At 36.5% G+C, this 25,234-nt stretch overlaps 1 pseudogene; it reads right to left on the bottom strand.

The window, feature by feature from the left end:
• LOC140749239 (uncharacterized) overlaps positions 1 to 25,234 on the bottom strand; it is a 148,407-nt pseudogene that overhangs the window by 14,117 nt on the left and 109,056 nt on the right.

Here is a 25,234-nt window from a genome sequence, read left to right as displayed (position 1 = left end):
GAACCACAAAGGGTTCTACCACCTTCAATATTATAGATAGACGATATAGTATTTAGTCCTCAATTGTTTTTCGATTTTCCCTTTGTTTATCGATAAATACGGAAGAAGGTGGAACATTTTAAACGAAAAGAGAGAAAAAATAGAGGATTATTTTGTTTTCATTACACACCCCACTTTGTTTCAATTCGCTCGAATATCGGATTAAATTCTTGAATGGAAATGTTTCTTGCAATGTTTGTATTTTTGTTTATTCCTTTACACGCAATAATGTGTAGGTACATAAAATGTATGAAAAAAGCTTTATATTAATAAAACAACAAAGAAATAGGCGAACCGACTTAAACTTACTAACATATTTTACTTAAGTACCTTAACACAAAGTTATTAAATTAAATTGAAATACATAAGGCTCGCACATTTTGCAGAATTAGTAGTGTACTTGAGTAGTCAAAAAATATACTTTGACTACTCAAAGTATATTTTTTTTCATCTTTAATGCATTTATGACTATCCAAATATTAAGAATATCTTAAAGGAATTCATTCTTATATAAATTATTATATCTGAAGCGTCCTTAGCTCCGTAGCTTGTAGAGATCTTAATCTAAGAACTTAGGCAACGTCGAGTGCTTTTCGAATTTTTATGGGTTACCATTGTAGCCTTACGAACTATTTGACATCACTGCATAATGGTAAAGTAGGGCCCCAAATACCAATATAATGTTAAATTACCTCTCTTCTTTAGGAAGTCGGTTAAAAACTATATGTGTTAAATAAATACCAATATTTAATTTGCTAAGATATTTATTATGTGTGGTTAAAATGTATATGAAAATTAATACAGTGGTAATTTATTAGTAGGGATAGAACGCTAGAGTTGTAAGTGAGTAAACGCCAGTCCTGAAACAAAATAGTGAATATTTTTAATTTTTAAAAATATTTATATATATATATACACACATATATATGTATATATGTTGAATGGAATGGAACGTATGATTGTAGACAATGCAATAGATGAGACAGAAATATGATGACGTAGTGTATTCTTTCTCTCTCTCTCGTTTTAAGTCTGTCATGGTGGTAATATACGTGTAATGTGTGTCCAGTCAATTAGAATAAAATATATCAAAAATATTAAGTATTACTTTTAATTCAAAATCCTTCTATATATGTATTGTATATAGGTAAATCGCTTTAAAAATACGAGATTTGAAAGTTACATCCACAGTCACAAGGTACTAATGTTTCGGTATAATATTATACATTTGCAATTATCCAATTAAAAATACCAAATTGTTGGACACATTTCAGCGATTCCAGCCGAACACACTAGCATAATATTATGTACAATACACGAAACTTTACAGCCTGTTTTTTTCCATTAGCATAACTCCGTTATCTTTCCACATAAAGATATGAGATTTGGGAAATAAAATTCACACTACTTAGTATTTTAATTGCCTGTGAAAATTTAAATATACTAGCACTAAGTTACACATATTATGTGTTTTTATTAAAATCTGTTGTATTTATGGAGATTAGTGTGGATAACCATTGTGATATTGGATTTCTGTACAGTATGGCAAATAAAACAAGAGACTCATTTTCAAAAGATATAGAGAGTTCACTATTAAATTCCCATCCTAAATACCAAAAATACCAAGAATTTACATATTAAATTCTTGTCAGCATTATTCCTTATAAACACTATTTCACAACACTTCCAAACACGCAATAAATATTGATCATATGTCACAATACATGAATCTTGCTAAAACAAAATGGCGGACTTAACAAGATGGCGTTCTTCAGTCGGGGATATTTTACGACATTTTTATTATTTTTGTAATCAATAAAATATATTTCATGTATATGGTTTTAATTACCTGTGACCATCAAGTATGACATTTAATACGTCATTTGTTGAACTAAACAAATATATTAATATAATATAGTAAATTGGCATCTTAAGGTTAATATTTTTAAATCACTTACCCAAATTTCTTCAAATTATTATTGCCCATCGGGAACGATCTTCCAAGGCAAACATTCGTAAGGAACTGTAATGGATTCTTGCAAAGTTTTCCTCCAAGATGGTTGAACACCACCGTGGAGGAGAAGAGTTGCCAAGACCGGCTGTGGTTGCAAAGAATGTTATCAGAGCATCCTGGTTGAGAACTGCCGCCGTTAGGGAAGAAGTCAGCGTCGCCAACTACTATACTAATACCTAATAAAAATAAACGAAAACCCTTTTATTCTAGTTACTATTTATATTATTTCATACATTGTCAACATATTATTATCCTAATCGCACAGAATGCAGTGGTATGGTAATAGAGCTCACTGTGGGTCGATTCCGGCGGCACCATCGCCACACCTATTTCTGGCCAAAATCAGGTGTATTCTGCTTTGAAGGGTGTCTGTTGTAAGGGAAACATACACCAGACATTCAGAGATACCCAGGAATCCCAGCACAATTCTCAAGGGTATCGTTGCATCTGCAGCCGACTTCTAGTAGGAGTCTAATCTTATTTTAGTTTGACTACAGATGTCCCTGGGCGGCAGTAGCCACTTATCATCAGACGGACTGCATCCATCTGGTATTTCTATATTATAAAAAATGTTATCTTAAAAAAAATAATGGGTTCTGGATCAAAGGTAGCTTTGCTCTTCATACGAGTAGGTCTTCTGACGAAAGGTAGATTTAATAAGTTATTGTTAATTAATAAGTGACCACATCATCTTCGCTAATATGGGATCTTAAACTGAATATACCTGAATATACGCGAGCCCTTGTAAAGCTGCGCTTTTTGCTAGTACAGTAAAACCCGTTTAAGACGATTTCACAGGGACCCAACCAAAAACGCGTATTAAGCGAGAAAACGTATTAAGCGGGATAAGTCAAAACTATAAGATCTGCAATAGGTTGTATTTCGTAGGGTGCCACGATGCCATCAATAGAAGAATATTCAGGAAAACCCTGCAATATCACGTGTTTGTTCTTCTTCTTCCACCATGATGTCAACCCCGTTATTCCTGAAACCTACTTTCTTGAAACAATTTTGAATGGTTTCAAGCATAATTGCTTCCCATGCCGCGCCAATGCTTAAAATCGCATCATGCACGGTCAAGGGTCGTTTGCTATCAGGGCGTTCCACTTCTTGAAGATAACGATTAGTCTTGTCCTGTAACCTTGTTTAAGGACCTTTTTGATTCCCTGATCAATCGGTTGTAATTTACTTGTGCGCATTTGAAATGTGCGGGCGGGTTGGCTTGCGTTCGGCATTCGAGTTTTCCTTCAGCCAGTTACGAATTAGGCGTATTAAACGGGATGTCGAAGCGTATTAAGCGTTAAGAAATGTATGAAAATATGTCTCAAAATGCAGGGACTAGCGGAAATTGGCGTATTATGCGAGAAATCGTATTAAGCGTGATCGTCTTAAGCGGGTTCTACTGTACTTTATAATGTATTTCATAAGTCTTACCGAACAAGCCCGCATTCGTATGTATGGCTTCTACATAGACCGCGTCAGTATCGCGCAAACGGTTATCGTTGAGGTACCATAGAGGGCCGGCAGGGTCCAAGGCTGTTAATATACGATCTTTATATTACCAAAGCAAGTTGTGATTTTAATATATTACTGTAGTATCTTATTCAAACACATTTTTTCAATTCAACAATTGACTTGATGTCAATAGTCGTAGTATGGATTAATATTATTATTTAATATTTGCAGTATTTTCTGAATTAACAAAATAAATATTAATAGTTAGATAACTAGACTTTAAGCAAATTTACATTAATTTAAAACTGTAACTATTTTTTCTCCAAAACACCATTAAATTGTACGTATTACTGTATAGTCCGAGCCAATCTGCAAATCCGCTCTGAAGTTTTTTGCGAGCAGGTGTAGTCATACAATTTGCTATAGCGACGCGATTCATTCCCAATATTCAGAGCGGACTAGCAGTTTTACACAGACTATACTAAGGAAATACAAAATGTTATTAATCCAACTTTTACGACTTACCTGTTATACGAGCAATTTGACCATCGAGCTCCCTTCCTGCATTGCCAACCACGTGAGCTCCCAAGCTGAACCCGACGAGGTGCACGGAGTCGTATGACATGCCTGTGACGTCATTCAGGAACGCGAGGAACGCACCCAACCCTCGACCAACTGACGGTACTCCCATGGTCGCAGTGACGTAGTTACTTACAGATAGTCTGCTCCAATCCATGACGATTACATTCACATCGCCCTTAAGCAGCAACGCTATAATAGTATTTTAGGATTAGTGCGTCAAATACTGAAAACATTTGAAATACATATTGGACTTGAAATAAATGCTAAGAACACTAGAGCATAAGCTCATTGTTATCGCAATTAGGTTTTTTGTACCTATTTGTGGTATTTAAAAAAAAATAAGATTGCTACAACGTATCCTCATTACGACTCTATAGTTACATGTTCTTTAATTATTACAGTATTATTCTCAAACTACGATTTTTCGAATGAAGTCCAGAAGCTTCGAATAATTTCATATGTATACAATTCAAAATTTTGAAAGAAAGCTAACAATTCTAACACACATCAATAAATATAAATCCACCTGTCTGTTTAAAATTCTCTTTGAACGTTAATATAATCTACCACCATTTCGGAACGTGTTTCGTTATGGAGAAGGAGCGGCAAAAGCAAAAATTACATCACATATCTTAAAAAAAATCATAACCATAACTAACCACTTTTGATTGTAGGATTAATGGGACTCCTCGCATTTTCAAACCAGCCGTGGACCACAACAACGGTGGGGAGACTCGCGTTAAAGTTTGATGATGTCACTGATTCATCATCACCGAACTTCAGTACTTGTCCTACATGCCAATTTTTCCTGTCAAATAAAACAATAATACTTAATAAATATATAAAATCAAATCGCGAAATATTAGACGATTTATAAACTCACACTCCCCATAAGAATTATCTGTATCGAGAGTGCCATGAACACACACATGGAAAAACACACGTACAACCCAGACCCAAAAAATAAACCTAAATTCATAATGTAGATTATATCTAGATGGAAATCAAACTCGGAACAATGCGCGTCAGACTTTTATAGTGACGGCTGCGCCACGTGGGTCGTCCGAATAATTTCCGATAATAAGCGAAATTCCATAAAGTTATTGGTGAAATTTTATTCGTAATTACTGTATCTATTCGCACTACTACGATGTACCAATAATTAAAAAAACAATATATTCAGGTAGGACTCTAGTCTTTTCTAGGTCTATGTAGATGTCTAAGACTGGCAGTGGCCACTCACCACCAGATCGACCGATGATCGTTTGCCACTGCTATATTTAAAAAAATACTAGACAGACACTACATTATCCAACAGAAACAAATTTAAAATAGATGTTGAAGCAGATTATGGATTCGCTGAAACTTTTTCCGCCATTCAGAAGATCAGGGAACAAGATAAAGCGAAACTGCACCGCGACATCGGCAGTACGTCTTCGATCTCTAAGCATAAAACTTTAAACCTGGGGTCGACGGAGACTAAACTCCTTACTTACGAAGAAACTTTCTAGTACGTGTTTGTTCTGGAGCAGATGCTTTTGAAACATGCTGAATTGTCTGTTGAAACTTATCCTCGATTACGATGTATACGTGAAATATACGATTACAATATACACAAATAATCAATTTGCATTACTTATATATGCGTTACGCTGTATATCTATACAAAATAAATAAATTTCATTTCATTACTAATGATTTATGAAAATTAGACGTATAACAACGCTATTAAAATTTAAGTTAACAAAAAAATTGTTAAAATTTAAGTAGTTTGGGCTACAGGGTGCATCAAAGAATGAGATATACACAATGTACATTTTTCATAATTTAGGTGTAGCAGACGAGCATGCAATCCTGGTAAATGGCTACTGCCGCCCAAGGACATCTGTAGTCAACCCTAGGATTAGATCCGTACATGAGGTCGGCCACAGAGGTAGAAATAGGTGTGGCGGTGGTGCCGCCGGAGTCGAACCAGAAAGGGTTCTACCACCTTCATATACGGTGTCGTTGGATTCGTTTAAATTGTGGAAGCGATGTAGGCTATTTTTGAGCAGTTGGGCCTTTTATTTTTATAAATATTCTGTAGGTAATCTTTTATATCCCATATAAGACTGTTGTCAGCTGATATGAGAGGGTATTCTTTCACCTTCAAACAGACACAAGTAACTAAACTAAACTCTTAATGCAACGATTTCTGGTATTACATCAGACAAAAAGGTCTAATAGAAAAGCATTAAATATATCATATTTTACAACAATTAACAAATTACTTAGTACTTTTCTTTCTCTATCTCTTGCTTTTGATTATTTCAACTGTTTGTCATAATTTACAATATTTTTTACAACTCCATGCTTCCTTTAAAAATAATAACATTCTAATCGCATTAGTTCTTAAATAAGGTATAAAAAAATAAATAAACGAAATTTACCTGGTATACAGCAAAAACAAGTCATCACCAAGGTTTGCCTGGATTTTCTCGAGAAGGGTGGAGTTAGGCTTTGCATCCAGGTCTAGTAGCTTCGTAATTTCCTCGCTATGCGTAACAGCAGTATACACGGGTGGAAATGACAGCACTGTAAGAAAACTTTAATAAGAAGTTTATAAACCAAGACTACTAGAGGAGATGATGATCTTCAAACAGCTGAATATTTTTTAGAACGAAATTGGTATGTCTAAGAGCTACGATGTCCCAAAAGTACATGTGCGCGTGTGTATTCAAAATGGTTATTTATAATGGTCTTTAACCAAAAATATTATTATGTTTTAATAATATTTAAATTAATTAAATTTTGTATGGTCCCAGGATGAAATATGATAGGTGTCGCTGAAGTCAAGATTTTATTGTAGCAGGAAAACGTCTGTTGGGTCCAGTCATCACGACCCAATCCAAAAATTTCTGGTATAACGTAATTATCAAATGTCGATCTTTAGGCAAAAAATTGCATTGTTACCAGGTCGAAAGCCAAATTATACTATACTGTTCAACTTAATCTGTTACTAATTCTGTTAGTTAAATAACATTTTCGTGAAATAAATCGGGAAGAAATAGGATCCAGGAATACGTAATGAAAATTACACTGCAATTTCTGCAAATAAGTTAAACACTCCCAAACGTAATTACACAATTTGAAGATAATTACTCGTTCCTACGTCGATAGCAATTCGTTTCCCAGAATCAATAAAAAGAAATGGAGTTTTAAATAAAATCGCTCAGTGTCTCTCGCGAGCGTGGAAAGTTTTGGTAATTTAAATAAAATATTGGCAGAAGTTCAACTCATGCGCCATTCCTTGCTGGAAATTTGATTTTGAAAAGAAATTCGTCTTCTTCGAGTTGTTGTTACTAAAAGAAAACTTGGCATCTTCAACCGTGGCTGAAAAACTTGGATTTTTCAAATAAATTTTTGAATAGATCAAGATCTTTATTGTTTTGACATGATTGTACGTAAAAGTCGCACAGGCCAAAATATGATATGCTAATGTTTTCTTGTTATAGTATAGTCCGCGTAAAACTGCTAGTCCGCTCTGAATATAGAAATGAATCGCGTCGCCATGCTCGTAACAACTTCAGAATGGACTAGCAGTTTGACGTGGACTATACCAACATCGACCATTTAAGGTGGTTGAACCTTCTATGGCTAAATGCGACGATACCAATGCCGCGCCTATACCGCATATATATATATATATACACACATATATACATATACATATATATGTATATATATATATATATATACATATACATATATATATGTATATATATATATATATTTATGCCAAATACCAGTAGTGTTAAGCGCCACTGTGTTTTTGTTTTAATGGTTTGGTATATATGACTCAAGCTTTTCTGAGTTATTCCAGCTCATTCCCTAGGGGTAGCGGCGCAACTGTGGATGTCCATGTGTAGGAGTATTATATCATCCGGGGTTAATTATAGATTTTGAAGGTGGTAGAACCCTTTGTGGTTCGACTCCGGCGGCACCACCACCACACCTATTTCTACCTAATAACAGCAGTGTTAGGCGCTGCTGTGTTCCGGTTTGAAGGATGTGGTAACGGAGACAGACTTTTCCGAGGCATTCCAGCTTAGTCCTCAGGGGTAGCGGCGCATCTGTGGCCGACCTCAGGTCGGAATATCTAATCCTTTCTGGGGTTGATTACAAATGTCCATGGGCGGTAGTAGCCACTTACCATCAGGTGGACTGCATGCTCGTCTGCTACTCCTATATTGTAAAAAAAAAACCATGGGCGACATTAGCCTTTTCCTATCGTGACGGCGTCATGCTAGTTTGCTAGACATTTCTATAATTAAAAAATATATATATTGTAACTTCAACTTTATAAAATCTCTTTTTCTCTTCACTTTCGATAAATTACCTAACTTACAGCACACCGTCATTCTCAAAACTACTCTTCTTTGGTAGACGTGAAACAAAAGTATCAGTTAACAGACACCGCAGAAAATTTACCTCTAAACTTAGTTCAGAATACTCCGACCACAAAGGGCCGTCCGTAATCAACTAACTATCTGATTCGCTCAAGATGCTTAAGTTGTAACAAGTTTTAAATCGACGTGGAAGTGGAAAAGCGTAGGAACTTTCATATCTTTCATATACTTTAACATAACGTGGTTTAATAACGTAAAAAATATATTTTTGTTCCAATCAAACAATGTATTCATATTATATTTTATTTATGTTATTTTAAACGAAAGTCCGCGCACATTTCCGCTTACATGCGTTATGAACTGTTATTTATTTTTTGTATTAAAGTAATAAAAACATTGAAAATATAGGATGTATCTGTTTATTTTGTTATATCTTTTCAATTCTACTAAGTATTAAACATTATTAATTTTTTTGTTTAAGATAGAAGTTGCAAAAGAAACCGGAACTAAGATGGCATCTTGTGCTAAGTGGTAATTGCCTTATGCACATCAATAACTGACTCCATATAGAGGAGGGGGTCTACCTGGTATCAATCATAGATGCGTTGACACTCTTGAAAACATCACCTAAAATGTCGCCTCACATGCAAGTTCAGCATCATCCTCAACCTTCCACTGAAACATCTTTACGCTAATAATAGGTGTGGCGTTGGTGGATACCTCTGCGGTCCAATCTTATTGCTTCTACCAACCCTCAATGTTCTACAGAAATAGCATACCCAATAATATTAACTTTTAACTACGCCCAGGTAACAACCAATTTCGACAAATATGTAGATATTGTAGATACTGAATATGTGAAGGTGAAGGTAGAAGAAAAAGGCACAAGAAAAAATAGGGGTTGCACTCTAAGTTTTTTTTGCTAAAGAAAAAAATATCTGAGATATATACCTACTTTTAAATTCGTAAAAAATCCTCAGACTCACACAATCGTACGCTAATCAATATATTCGTACATACTCTATCAAGACAAACATCTTGGAACAGCCATTAATATTTCACTTCCTAAGACCAGTACCAGAATCTGATACATGATAGTTATGTAGAATATGCTTTACCGTTCTAACAGTGAGCTATTCCGAATATATTCAGTTTACCATACAATGGATACGTAAGGGAATATATTCATATTTCCTATGTGCTACACATCAATTTAGGTGGTATATCGTATAACTCAGTGGTTCTCAAAGTGGCGCTAGAAGACTTCAGGAAGGGTAAACGGCTCAGTGAAATTGGAGTGTTCGAGCGTTGCCATTCCCGAGTCCTGAGTAAAAAGATAGTCGCCTCATATATAAGTTAGCGGCATGCACACCCTTCCACCGAAACGTAAGAGCTGCTTAACGCCAAAAAATACTGAGTGACCACTCCACTCTATTTTTTCATATTGTATTAATAGGGTCTAGTAGACACTCCACTCTATTTTTCCCCCAACTAGAAGACATTTATTCCCCAACAAGGACACCCCCCTTTAGACCATACTAGTTCACCCGCATTCAAAATACCTATACTGCTTTCAGAGGCTGATTAGTTAATACAATAGCAATCTTCTTTTTACTTAATTCAAAATAGCGGGCGTTAGGGGAAGTTAATTTTGAGAACCTCTGGTATAACTAAGGGTCTCTGGCTTTGCCGTATAGTTATTAGTCTGTGTCGTAGATTCCAAGATTATTCAAATATCAAATTCTAGTTAGGAAAAGAGTTTGAGAACCTCTGGTATAACTAAAGGTCTCTGGCTTTGCCGTATAGTTATTAGACTGTGTCGTAGATTCTAAGATTATTCTAATATCATATGGTGAATATGGAGTGAATATCGGATAGCAAAATGCGATTCTATTATCTTGAAGTGTACCGATGTCCGACCTTATTATAATTTACTGTTATGTTATGTATCAATCGTTTCGTAAATAGAACGAGGCAAAAAATTACTGCAGTAGAAGCAAAACTAAGTGAATAAATCCGTAAGAGTATCGTATATGATTTAATATAGAATAAATATCATATATCGAAATTGTTTCATAAAGATAAATTTACAAAGATAAAATTAACTTAGCCTTGAAATTAATTCGAAAATAAACCTTACCTTACCTATCTATTTAACCTTACCTTTCTATTTTTATACCCCTATTCTAAAATTACTTTTATATTGACCAAGATAGATACCTAAAATTAGTACGAAGTCGTCAATCATTCATATCCCACTGATTGCTGCTTTTGGTGAATTTCTAATCGCACATAACTTTTAAAAATCAAAAGTCCATTCCTGACATTTGAACCTTGGACTATCTGATTGGGAAACCGAGTGTCAATCTACTAGACAATTTATAACAGATACGTAGACTTAATTAATGTGTTTATTGTGTTCAAAAATGGTCGATAATCTCCGACCATTCTTGTCTACACTTACTATTATTAAAAAAGGCGGCGCCTAGATAGTGCTTACACGGATCGAAGATTCGGCCGAGATTTCCGGCGGAACACAACCGGAGTCCTCCAAGCGCAATGCCCTATCTCTGCCCTGGGGGGAGCAATTTACGCTCCTCCCAGGGCGTAAATTGCTCCCCCCACCCTACACCTGGTGTTTACGGCAACCACACATACCGCCGTCCTTACCGGGGTCGCTTGCTGTACGGTTCGAGCTTCCACTCTTGCCGCCCGCAACCCCGGAAGCCCCTTTTAGTCGCCTCATACGACAGGCAGGGAATACCCTGCGAGGACAAAGATTGGCAGTAGCTACCCACCACCTTCTAAAAGTCCTAGAGTATCCTATTTTGCAAGCAGCAATACACATAAAATTTCGTTGAAATCAGTTAAGCGTTTTCGAAATAGGATTTATACTGACTGTTTGTCTAGTTAAGAATTTATCTCAGGTCATAGTCATACTCAATTTTAAGTTTCATCTGCAAATGAAAACCTGTCAGTGGCCAATTAACTTTGACTTTGGCTAATGTTAGTGAATTTCACTTTTACGGCGTCAAAAGAGTCCTTCAAGATCAAAACCCTTTTAGGATCAAACTGCTTTGTTACAGCTTTCGAACAAATCGATTCTTGTTAATGTTCGGCAAACATGCTTTAATTAAAATTGCCGAGGCTCGGACAGATTTTGCTTTGTTCCGCCGTAAATTATGATCGAGAAATCCGTTTTTTCGTAAAGTGGTTTATGTGAAAAATTCCCGCGGAAAATTCTAAACAATTTGTTACGTTGGGGAACTTAGTAGTTTCTTTATGGAACTTAGTATTTTCATCATCATCAGCCCATTACTATCTCACAGCTGGGCACGGGTCTCCTCTCAGAATGAGAAGGATTAGGCCATAGTCCACCGCGCTGGCCAAGTACGTGTTGGTAGACTTCAACCTTTGAAAACTTTTTTTTAGGATTTTTCAGGTAAACAGGTTTCCTCACGATGTTTTCCTTCACCGTTTAAGCGAGTGATTAATTGATTTCTAATACGCATAGATGTCTATTTAGATGTATATGGAGTGCCATATAGAACAGTGGTTCTCCTGGTTATCTAATATGTATAAACCAGCCAAAATATGCTACCATTATGATACAAAATATGAAAATCACCTTTTATAAGATATACATTATTATTGAGAAGAATAACTAAACAGACTCGTGGTTTAATTAAATTTTCCATTACTTTCTATGACCTACCTATATGTTTACATATTTATAATTACCAAACTGTAAATTCCGCGCGTTTTCCGTACAAAAGCCACAAAGGAAAACATCTTTAGCGAATGTACGTAGTCGCTGAATTCTTGTTAAATTTATGCTTTATAACTTTACGAAAGTTGAAGTATAATGGCGGAGTCGTTAAACAAAGGGCTCCAAATTATTAGCCCGCGACGTGAGCTATTCTCGAATAAAGTCGAAATTGCGCATTTACATCAAACGCCCGAATGTCTCCGCACATGAACAGGAACATCCTCTATTATTTCACAAATGTTATCAGAATATCAAACAGCGATTCAGAGATCATTTTCAAAGCTCGCATGCTAAAAACATTATTACTTCTAGCACGATAGTGGCTATAATCCTGTGTGGTTACGGTCGTATTAGATTTAGTGGGCTCGTTTATTGGGACGACACGACGCTGGGACGGCAACGGAATCACTGGACGCATAATTTTTTGATGTTACGTAGTCTTCGAAGGTGGTAGAACCCTTTGTGGTTCGACTCCGGCGGCACCACCGCCACACCTATTTCTGTGTCATAATAGCAGCGTTAAGCTCTGCTGTGTTCTGATTTGAAGGGTGGGGTAAGATTAGGCATATTTTCCGAGGCGTTCCAGCTAAATCCTCAGAGATCGCGGCGCATCTGTGGCCGACCTCAGGTAGGAATATCTAATCCTATCTGGAGTTTATTACAGATGTACATGGGTGGCAGTAGCCACTTTTCGACAGGTGCATACTCGTTTGCTACTCAAGTATTATAATACAAGTCTCACTGACCCGGCACTACACAAGCATGCCGTTCCTGGCGCTGATACGAGTCATTGGCGGTAACGACATTTGGATAGTGTTATTGACATCTTTATAATTTTTTGTGCTATACATATGGCATAGACGTAGGACGTAGGCTTCCATGTTGGATATTTGTTATATACTTCATGTTTCATGTATAGAAACTATTAAAATATAAAAAAACTTTGCACTTCACTTGACAAATGAGTCCAGTAATTAAGAATCAACACCCTGCTGTCATCGATCATGAAATAGTTGTCAATGTCGTGCCGTCAACGCCGGTGTTGTGTCGTGTCGTGTCATTAAAGAGGATCCCAGTCGTAGCAACGAGTGTTTTTCACGGTTTCATTATGTGACGATTCGTATTCGAGACGAGGCAAGTGCCACCGCTGTTGAGGAGTTGGAGTGTCATCACCCTCTTATGAACGTCTCGTGCAAACGTAGTCTCTTATGGATATTGGTATTTAATAACTTTATGGTCTCGTATGTCAGGAGTTTAAGCACTATCTAGGCGCCGTCTTTTTCTTAATAAAAGTCAGATTAGACAAAAATGGTCACTAATTATTAGACACATATTAATTAAGTCTTTGTACCTACTTTGTTATAAGGAGTCTACTAGATTGATACTCGGTTTCTAAATCGGATAGTCCAAGGTTCAAATCTCAGGAATGCTCGTTTGATTTTTAAAACGTACGATTATAAATTTAACTAAATAAATTAGTTCTCCACCTAGGGCTGAAGACGGCTTCCTAGGGGTTTTAGCATAAAAATCTCACATAACCCTGTGTCGCTCACACACCGTCGGGTACCTTTTGAAAGTTTCCCCCTAGTAAAAAAAGGTATCGCCACTTGTCTTTCTAATGTAAAGCAGTTATTGCGTCTCGGTTGAAGGGTATGGATACCTAGATACCGACTAACTTTCATATAAAGCGACTTTAGCGACTTCAGATAAAGCATTTATGATCAGCTTCAAATTAAGACCCTATTCTATATAGAGTTCTTTACAGATGTCCATGGGTGGCATTGACCACTTACCATAAGATGGACTGCATCTTTATCGCTATTTCAGTCTTATGAAAAAAGGGGATTTATATGAGAATTGAACTTGAAACTCTGAGAGCCAACCCTAATACTGCACTCGCAAGGAAGGCATTCATCGAATTTTGATGCAATTCAGTGTCTTGCAGAAATGGCATCAGAAGACTATGATAGGAAGAGCTTTTTTTAGTAATCCTTAATTTAAACGCGTTTTTCTACGCACTACCATTTTGCAAATACTGCGTTTTTCATTCCGTTTCATTTATATAGTGACAACAATTCTTCTTTATGACGGCAGAATAGTTACACTTCGCGTAAATTAGAGCTATTTACCTACCCTTCCATCTAAATACTTACAAACATAGGTTCGGTATCGGAAACGAATTTTAAAAATACATAGATGCCGCACCGCACTACGTTAGCCAAATAAACCGGCGTCGAATTAATAATGAAGGTGGTACGGATATTGGCAGATTGTTTACATTGAGCCTGAACAGGAGTCCAGTTGGTTTGTTAGGCTTTGCTAGGATATTTTTTATTTATACCTTTTTAACGTATAATAATGAAATTCAGCTATCGATAACACAATTAACTCACTTTTAATACCGATTTACGTCATGATGTTGTGTGACGACTTTTCGCTACTCATCAAGAGATGGCGCTACATGTTTCTGAATCACGCTATCGAAGTTTTCACAACATCTTATTCATGGTCATTGTATTGTCGGAGCACGGCCACTCCCCAGACATGATCAGCTTGCCCGGCAAGAGAATTCCCTTTGCCAAAGTTATATTAAAACTAACATTTTACCTACTATCATATAGTCGAGTTCGTGGGTTGATTTTGAGTCGGTGGTCTTACACATAAAAAACTAATCGATTCCAGGGGACATAAGAGAGTAAAAGGTAACGATTATTATTCGGTTCATACATCTTTTCCTAATAAAACAAATTGATTCACAAGTTTATTTTATATACCATTGAGATAGAAACTCTACATGGGTTTATTTAATATCGTAGAGCCGAAATTTGATAGTATACAGAGCTCAGACCTTCCCGACAAGAATATGTAATTTCGCCTGCGATCCTGCATATCCCAGTACATACCAGAGTAAAGCAATATTCGATGTTTCTCTCGATCCACTTGTGAACAATTAAGAACACGAACCTGTGTAACATCTCGGAGTTGCTTACATGTGTAAGTAACGTACACACAAAACAAAGTTTGAACAAAGTTTACGTTATACTCGTATTATAACACCCACTGTAGTTCGATTTCGGCAGCAACCCTGCCACAAATATTGAAGGTGTTAGAATCCTCCGTGGTTCGAGTTTGGCGGCACCACCGCTACACCTATTTCTGCCTTATAACAGCAGTGTTAAGCGCTGCTGTGTTCTGGTTTTAAGAGTGTGGTAAGAGAAACATTCTTTTGCGAAGCGTTCCAGCTTAGTCCTCAGGGGTAGCGGTGCATCTGTGGCCGACCTCAAGCAGAAATCTTAATATTTATTTGGGGTTGCTTACAGATGTTCAGGTGGCAGTAGACACTTACCATCAGGTAAACTGCATACTCATCTCTATACCTATTATAAAAAACTCAAATATTCAAATGAAGGTCACATATTTTATCAACTGCGGATAAAACGTTACTACGTCTACGTGATCTTCTAAGACAGGGCTGATAAAAACGTGACAACCCTTTCACTTCATCCCCGTTTAATTAAATTTAACAACGGACTTTTAGCACTAAGTTATTCGAGCTTGACTAATGTCTCTTAAACTTTGCAGTGCAACCCTTCTACACCCTGTGAGATGTTCCACGGGCTGTTGTTCATCATTGTTCACGAGGGGATCGAACAGAAATATCAGAATATTATTTTTACTTTTGTATGTCCCGTTATATGCAACATTAGAAGCGAATTTCATAGAACTATCAGCAAGATTATACAGTAGGAACGCTTTGTGTAAATTTATCAGCCATATCACAATCAGAAGACTATATTACTTAACACAGATTTTTTATATACCGCCTATGGACGTCTGTAGTCAATCTCAGATAAAATTAAATTCCTACCCGAGTTGGCTACAGATTCTTTGTTTTTCCTAAGGACTCAGTTGGAACACTTCGGATAAGTATGTCTTCCTTACCTTTAAACACAGCAGCGCTTAACACTGATGTTTTATGGCCGAAATCGGTAAGGCGGTGGTATATTTTTCACCCTATAGCCTGGTGGTTAAGAAACTCGCCCTCTCCATCGAGAGGTCCGAGGTTCAAATCCCAGGCACGCACCTCTGATTTTTCAAAGTTTTGTACGTATTACAATTAATTATTGATTATTAACGGTAAAGGAAAACGTCGTGAGGAAACCTGCCTACATGAGAGATTTATAAAAAAAGAATCTCAAATGTATATGAAGTCTACCAATACGCACTTGGCCAGCACGGTGGACTACGGCCTAATCCTTCTTATTATAAGAGGAGACCCGTGCCCAGCAGTGGTACAGTAATGGGTTGATGATGATGATATTTTTTATCAAAAAAGGATTCTACACCTTAATATTTTGAGGTACCTAAGCGCTATAAACTGCACATACTTTTAAGCAACTATCTATAACCTATGTTTTTTTTATAATATAAGAGAAGCAGACGAGCATACAGTCTACCTGATGGTAAGTGGCTACTTCCGCCCATGGACCGCCCAGATAGGATTAGATATTCCTACCTGAGGTCGGCCACAGATGCGCCGCTACCCCTGAGGACTAAGCTGGAACGCCTCGGAAAAGTCTGTCTCCCTTACCACACCCTTCAAACCAGAACACAGCAGCGCCTAACACTGCTGTTATTAGGTAGAAATAGGTGTGGCGGTGGTGCCGCCGGAGTCGAACCACAAAGGGTTCTACCACCTTCAAATGTGTAGAAATATAAAAATCGAAAACGTTTAGCTGAAGGGAAACTTTTACAGTATGACTGTATAATTACAGTAGCTACCTGGTAATGCTACCAAATAGCGTATTCTTCCTAATTTCGAAACAACGAAAACTTGTACAAACTTAGAGCATAAAGCCAAATTCGATTAAATTGTTATCTACCACACAACTCCGTCTTGGGAAAACTCAAGTTTATGTACAAATTATTTGAAATTTACACCAAAGCCTGCTTTGCTTCGTTGAGACAGATAATAACCACACCTTTCCCTGTTTGGCAACTTGCCTTGTTTTTTAATTAAGTTGGATAAAGTCAGAGTACATAGGTGATATAGCAGCTTTAAATCGAATATTACCTAATTTGATTGAATCCAAAGTTTGGATCTTAATTTTGAGCGTATTGGTTATTTATTATTATTATATAGCAATGATAACCTAGAGGTTAAGAAGCACCTCTGATTTTTGAAAAAATAGTGCGTATTAGATTTCTAATTAATTAATTTTAATTACCACTTGCTTAAACGGTGAAGGAAAAGGAAAGGAAAAAAAATATCTCAAAGATATGTGAAGTCTACCAATACGCACTTGGCCAGCGCCGTGGACTATAGACTAATCCTTCTCATTCAGAGAGGAGACCCGTGCCCAACAGTGGGACAATAATGGGTTGATGATGATAATGATTATTATATGGTGTCAGTCACGGAAAAAAACGATAAGTAACCTATACGCTTACCATGAGTTTTTACGTTTTGACGAATATGACTGTTTTGGTATTTGTTTAGGTATTTGCCCATACAATTTACAATCAGCGCCCCTAGGGGAATGTGTCAGAACTTAGAAAAGGTACAGGTACGCCTGAGAACTTACAAAAAATATTCTGTTATGTAAGCGAAGTCTACCAATATGCGCTCATTGTGAGCTGTGGTCCAGTAATGGGTCGACGAAGAAATAAGTCAGTAACGAGAATGCGCCAAGGAAAGAGATTCTATTTCCTTATAATATCACCGCAGATTAAGTTCCGTTCATTAACGCTTTCGCTTAAAAGCCTTTTAAGTCTAGCGCTAAGTTGACCTAGATATGGAAGTTTAGCGTCTTGTCAATGCAATAAGCCTAAGTTTCGTAACTATGCGAATTTAGGGTTCTGTGCCAAAATTGCAAGAATCGGAACACTCATTTGACAATGAATAAATGTATGAAAAGTAAAAAATAATAATAAAATAAAGGCTTTCTACACTCACAGCCGCACACTAGGATTCCCTGTGTCGTGTGTGACATAGACAAACACATAAACACCCAGACCCAGAAACAGAAATCTAAATTCGTCATTTAGATATCTGTCTGACCGGGGATCGAACCCGGACCCTCAGCGCGTCAGACCGGTATGGTGACCGCTCCGCCATGTGGGTCGTCAGTTAATAAACGATATCATTATCAGCGCCCCTAGCGGATTGTGTCGGAAATTGGAAATAGTATGGGTCAATACGTAAACAAATACCAAAACAGTCATATTTGTCGACACGTAAAAACTCATGGTAGGGGTAACAGAACACAAGCCCAACTTGCACTTGATCGCACCTATTTAATATCGAAGCTGTGCAATAAAATTCTAAATGTTTTTCAAAAGTCAAAGTGCTTAACGACAACGATTTACCGCATCAGTAAATACGAGTAGATAACAAAATAGCTATATGAGAAAAAAATCAGAGAAGATTTTATATAGGTAATATTGAAGCAGCATGTAATGCAGTCCACATGATGATAAGTGGCTACTAACGCCCATGGATAGCTGAATAATAAGTAAAGTTAGAGTTCTACCTCAGATCCACCAGAAATACATACGTTGCTATCTGTAGTGTTCCCGACTCAACGTCGGGATAGTAGTATCACTTAAACACCATTTGGCGCGCTGACGCACCAACACGCCCGTCCTCACCGACGGTCTAGCATGACTGCCCCCACACAGTCCGCTCTCATTCCGTGTCGTATGCGCTCGAGACAAACTACCCGCAAGGTGATACACTACACTATCTTTAAGGACTAAATTAAAACGCCTCGGAAGTAAGTCTCCCTTATCACATCTTTCAAATCGGAAGTGCATTGCACTGCTGTTATTGGGCATAAATAGTGTGGCGGTGGTCCCACCGGAGTCGAATTGCAAAGTTCTATCACAGAAAAAAGCAACAAACTGTACTAGTACCTTACTATCAGTTACATACTCAGCCTATAAAAATGTCTTACAGAAAAGATATTTATCGCCGTCATTGCGAGCAATATCTAACAGGCGCGACAAACAAGGGAAACGCGGCAAGGTCGGAAACCACACGATTTATCGTGACATATTAACCTAGGTAATAGATATCTCAGGCCTAACACTATTATAGGTCATGGTATAAAGCTGCTTAGGGACAGGACAGACAGAAGAGACATCCAACAAGAACAAGGCGTAGACGCTCTGACTTAATATAGAGGTGACGGACTTCCGTCACCGCTCTTGACACCACTTCTTGTGATTTTGTATTGTGTAATCCTGTCCTTGCTTGAAGTTTCTTCCGCATGTCCTGCACCTTAAGGAAAATGAGATTAAAAGTAAAACAAGATAAGTACTATCGTTTTATAGAGATTTTAACGTACAGAACTTAGTAAAATATTTCACTAAATTCGTAATAACAATAAATCTATTACTTGGTTCTGACTACTTCTGATTTATAGGTGTTTCAAAAAAAATGTACTACTGCATTGCGTATCCACTGATAACCGAAACTGCTTCACACCGGAATACAACAGCAACTTGTCATTGATAAAACTAAAACCTATATTTAACATACAGGTGTAACAACTAAAACACCAGAACCCAAATCTGATTTACGATCCGCTGAAAATGAAAAAAAAAAACTAAAAAATACACAGACCAATACAACAAAAGCTTGGGATATTAAATTGTCGACAGAGAACATTTTCGCGGAAGAACTGCTATAAAGCAGAGCGCAGCTATTCTCCCGAAAAAGTCATAAGCAACAAGCTCGTAAAACTAGGACATTAAGTTTGATTAAATGTCTTCCCCACTTGACCACGGCCTTGTAATATAAAAACTATTACAGCGCGAGTGTAAAAGTTATTCCCCGAAACAGACGGTGCCTTACCGATTGGCTTCATTGTCAACGGTTTGGCGATAAGCGATAATCCACAATGTCATGTCTTCCCCACTTGGCCTTGTAATATTAAAACTATTACAGCGGGAGTCTAAAAATTAGTTCCCGGAACATATGGTACCGTATCGAATGGGTCCACTGTGAACGGTTAGGCGATAAGCGATGGTCAATAATCTCTTGGAAAAAATGATAGAAACTCTATTCGAGATCGACGAATAAATGGTTAATAAATTAAATGAGGACTGTACTGAGTTTGGCACATATCCATCTCATTAATAATTAATGCAGTCTTTAAATGGTAAACGGTCATAAATAACTGTTAATAGATAACTAAAAACAAAGTTATCAGAAACCAAAGATATTTGAAACAAAAGTGGTCCTCCAAAATAGTAAATAACTTCTTATATCTATCTTATATTAGCTTACCATTCAGAAAAATAGACAAACAAAAGATAAAGATAAATGCGCTGATAATAATAATCGAATGCGTTCATTTTTCTCATATATATATTTTTTAATTTAGATTGCCTAGACTAGACAATCGTCACTCTGTAACTGTAGAACAAGTGTCTGAACCCACTTAACTGGTATGTGCGCGAGTTTTTGTCGGATTTCAGACTAGCAGAAGTCCGAAATCTGTTGTATTAGTAAAGTAATTTGTCCAGGGTTCTCTCGCAGCGGAACGAACTTTTCTAATCTAAACTGTTGGCCCGGTCGCGTTCAATCTTCGTGGAAACTCGTTCACTACACACACTACTTCACTATCGACGGAATGGCAAATGCCGGGATTGTCCAAAATTTTTGTCTCCCTCATACGAGACTGTCAATTTTGTATCACTATCGAAATTGACGTTGGATATATTGCAAGCTTCTAGTATAGTTTTGTTTTGTTTGTAGTTGTTTTTTGAAGGTTTGTATTGCATGTATCTATGTCTCATTCTTTGGTATAGCCTGCAGCCCATACCGCATGATGGATTTTAACAGTTATCGTTGGATTCGTCTAAATTATAGTAGTGACATAAGTGTTGCAATAAATAAGTAAAAAAAGTTTTTCTTATTAATAAATAAGTAAAAAAAGTTTTTACTTACTTATGGCCAACACTAAATTAATTATATTCCGCAAGTTTCATCCAAAGTACAAAGGAACTATGAACAATTAAAGCTGTTTTTGCCAATTTTTCGAATACAATAATGTGTAACGTATATACAAGGTTTCTAAGATCTAATATGCACAAAATTGACTACACTGAGTCAGTGTCTATATTAAGACGCCATATAGTAGGAATATTAATAGGGTCTTGGGCTCCTCGGCCACGTAATGTCGTAAATCCCTCTGTGGTTCCGGGAATAAAGCAGGTCCCAGCGAACGTTATAAGCTACGGCTCTAAAACAGTCAGTTAATACAGTTTATGTCCTGTAATATTGACTAAAGTATTTTGATGTCTTTAAGGGCCTCTTTCCTGTCATACGGGTTTATGATTGCATGCATGTTTCATCCGAATGCGTGTATTAACTCGCTGCAGTCTCTTCGCGCCCCGCGTGTATATGGTACAGGACAAGAAAACTATTTATGAAAGTATAGGATGCAAAAAGGGTAGTGATAGCCTAGTGATTAAGAAACTCGCCTCTCGATCGAGTGGTCGGAGGTTCAAATCCTAGGCACACACCTCTGATTTCTCAAAATGATATGCGTATCAGAAATTAATTATCACTTGCTTAAAAGGTGAAGCAAAACATCGTGAGCAAACCTGCATACCTGAGAGATTTATAAAAAAATCTCAAAGGTATGTGAAGTCAACCAATACACACTTGACCAGCGCGGTAGACTGTTGCTTAATCCTTCTCATTCTGAGAGCAGACCCGTGCCCAGCAGTGGGACAATAATAGGTTGATGATGAGGATGCAATTATCACGCATGCAGACAAGATCCACGGATACGAGTATGCGTGATAAGAAAAAATACGCTTTATTTTATTTTAATATTGTGTTAAGAAGATTGTGTTTTATATAAAAGGCTATTATAAAAGCTAGTGGACAGATTTTAATTATTCTCTTTGTGCCGTTAAATCGGCTTTTCAGAATGGAATATGTATTAATAATATATTACCTACTCAATGTCCTTTACAATATAAGTTTTGAAAATATAAAGTAAGTAAATTGTGGACTGCATTAGTGGATACTTATATTATGGTCTCCATCCTATAGAGACAGAAACTTGTTTATTTTATATCGAGACACGTACATGGAGTTTAATGGTGGCGAGGGAGGAGTGTTGCCATATACAACGCATTATTGTTGGGTTGTTAACAGAAAAAATATTTTATCCGATATTTTCAACAATAATTGATATATATGAATATTTATATCTCTAGATATAATTAGAGATGTGCCGAGTCAGGTCGACTCGAGTCTATATTCGAGTACCAATAGTGATACTCGAGTACCAGTGATACTCGAATACTGACGGTACTCGTACACTACAACTACAGTCAGTGGCTTTTTTTTGCCCTTCCTTGCTATTGGACTGAATGTTACAGAGTACTCAAGTACTTTGTGAATACTTTGGACTCGAGTTATTACTCCAGTCCAAAGTCTTTTTTATATGAGTACTTGAATACCAAAAATGGCCGACTCGGCACATTATTAGATATAAAACTTAATAATAATGATTCAAAGCTTTCATTAACATTCAAAAAAAAATTTAATATCGACGAAAGAAGTGACATCGAATGTAAAAAGTATAGTCGTCACAATTCAATAGGCCCATTTTGACACATGCCGTCGCTAGGCTCTAAGCATGTGACATACAAATCGATAACCAAAGAAACCGTCTTTAACGACAAATCGATTACAACCATACATCGTATTGTATAAATTACTTAATATTTTGTAATCAGAATATTTATTCTATATTTTTCTAAATCATCTAAGAAAGAAAATAAATTCTAGTGTAATTTAAAAATTGAATCATTTTTAGAAGATTAAATAAATCATTGGTCGTAAACTGTTTTTTTTTTCGTTTTACATTCACTAAGAAACAAAGTTTTGATTATTTTATTGTTGTTATAATGAAAAAGGGAATAATAATTAGTTATTGCTAATTCTAAGTTTCGATTATTTGAAAGTTAATCTTCCGAATGCTTTGAAGCCACAAGCTTTAACCGTCACGTGGTCGTAATCTGCCTACTAAAAAGTTAGTTTAAGACATTCATGACATTGGGATGGCATGTGTCTAAATGGGCCTATTGAATTGTGACAACTATAATAAGCATTTGATTTGTAAGGGAATGTCTGTAAATAATATATGAAGCTATATTGATGCACTGAGTTTGCCTAATTTTTTATTACTCCCCAGTGTCCTCCTGTCACCCTTCCTGTCGTGACATGGGTATTGTCCCGAAATACCATGAAACACATTAGCATTGGTACAATTTTACTGTTCCGGATACCTTTGGATACCTTTCTATTTTAAATGAATGTCCTTAGTTTTGTTTAGATTTGTTTGTTTAGAGTAGTTTAGAATGTTTACAGAGTCGTATCTATATCATGAGCAATATGTTTTTTCATTTAAATGAATTGATTCAACAGTTACTTTTATTTACACTATGTTCCTTTCTCTACGGGAAAAATACCTATTATATACTACATCTACATCGGGTTGATTAGAACATCAATGGACCGGTATTTGATATGGTCCTTTTTCCTTAACTGTACCCAAAATTTCGCACAAAGAAAGACAAAACAGCAAGAGTGTAAGTATATGTTTATATCCATTGCTCTTCTATTACATACTATAGTAAGACATAGCGTAGTGCAATAAAAAGCAATAAGGGAGTCATAGGAAGAATACGGAACAGTACCCTTACCATGAATTTTCAAAACATCCCACAATTTTACGTTACGTTTACTCAATCCATTATTCTGTTCCGTTTGCTTCAGTAGACTGAGTCAACATAACAATAAGTAAGTGCTCAAGTCTTTTTGTCTGCCTCACATGTTCGCAAAAAAGAGAGACAAAACATAAAGCGCCATTTTGTAAATTTAGACATTTAATGTTACGTTACTGACACTTTAGTTCTGATACAATCCGCTAAGGGCGCTGATTGGAATTTGTATCGGCAATTACGTAAACAAATACCAAAACAGTCATATTTATCAAAACGTAAAAACTCATGGTAAGGGTATAGATGCCGCGATCACAGATTTAATTCACGCATTGAGTTGTACTGAATTATCACCTATAATAACTTATAGTACCTACTTACATTTGAATTACATATGACGTACGTACAGACGTACGCTTCATTGGTCGAAATGTAAATTATATCGTCTTTGCTCTTTAATTATATTTCAAATCTGCATCTTCTAAAATCAAAACTTCTTACCTGAAATTACAAGCCTACTGCTACATAGACTTAATATTTACATCTACAGGTATAGAGCGTGTCAGACATAATTATAATGTGTATTAACGTATTTTTTTATACCGTGTTAATGGAAAGTAGAACTGATATTAATTCTTATTTAAGATTATTAATCAATTACTCATTCACTTTTATACTGTCAATGGCAGTATAATCCGTTATAATTTGCATAGTTTTCTCCGTTAATAAAGCCAACATCATTCTATAAATAATTTATATTTCAGCTAAAATAAATTCACTTTGACCCATATCTCCGCCCGATCTGATCCGACCCTTATTTTATGAAGACCTATGAAGGGATAATCGCCTTAAAATTGATGTTCTTGCACATATCTGGCCACATTGTAATAAAATGCTTCAAATAAACGTGACGCGAAGGACAAAGGGCCATAAAAATATGGTTTTCAAGCGCCCATTATTAGATTTCGCGCTTGGCTCATCTTTACCGACATTAGCCTTGTGTCGCATAGATATACATTAGAGATGCGCCAAATATTCGTTAAGTATTCGGTATTCGGCGTATTCGGCATCATTTTTGCTATTTGTATTCGGCCGAATTATTCGGTTTTGGTGCCGAATATATTCGGTTCGAGTATTTCCATTTTATTGTGTACACGACGTGGTACAGGACTAAATCAGAAAACTTGTTATGTAAGTTTTATGTTATATTATAGGTCAAACTCAAATCCTATGAAG

This window comes from Epargyreus clarus, unplaced genomic scaffold (assembly GCF_041222505.1).
Source record: "Epargyreus clarus isolate Ecla_fem2 unplaced genomic scaffold, WU_Ecla_fem_2.2 ptg000017l, whole genome shotgun sequence".
NCBI classification, from domain to species: domain Eukaryota; kingdom Metazoa; phylum Arthropoda; class Insecta; order Lepidoptera; family Hesperiidae; genus Epargyreus; species Epargyreus clarus.
Note: the sequence above shows the minus strand (reverse complement) of the source record. Positions and strands in the feature narration are given on the sequence as shown.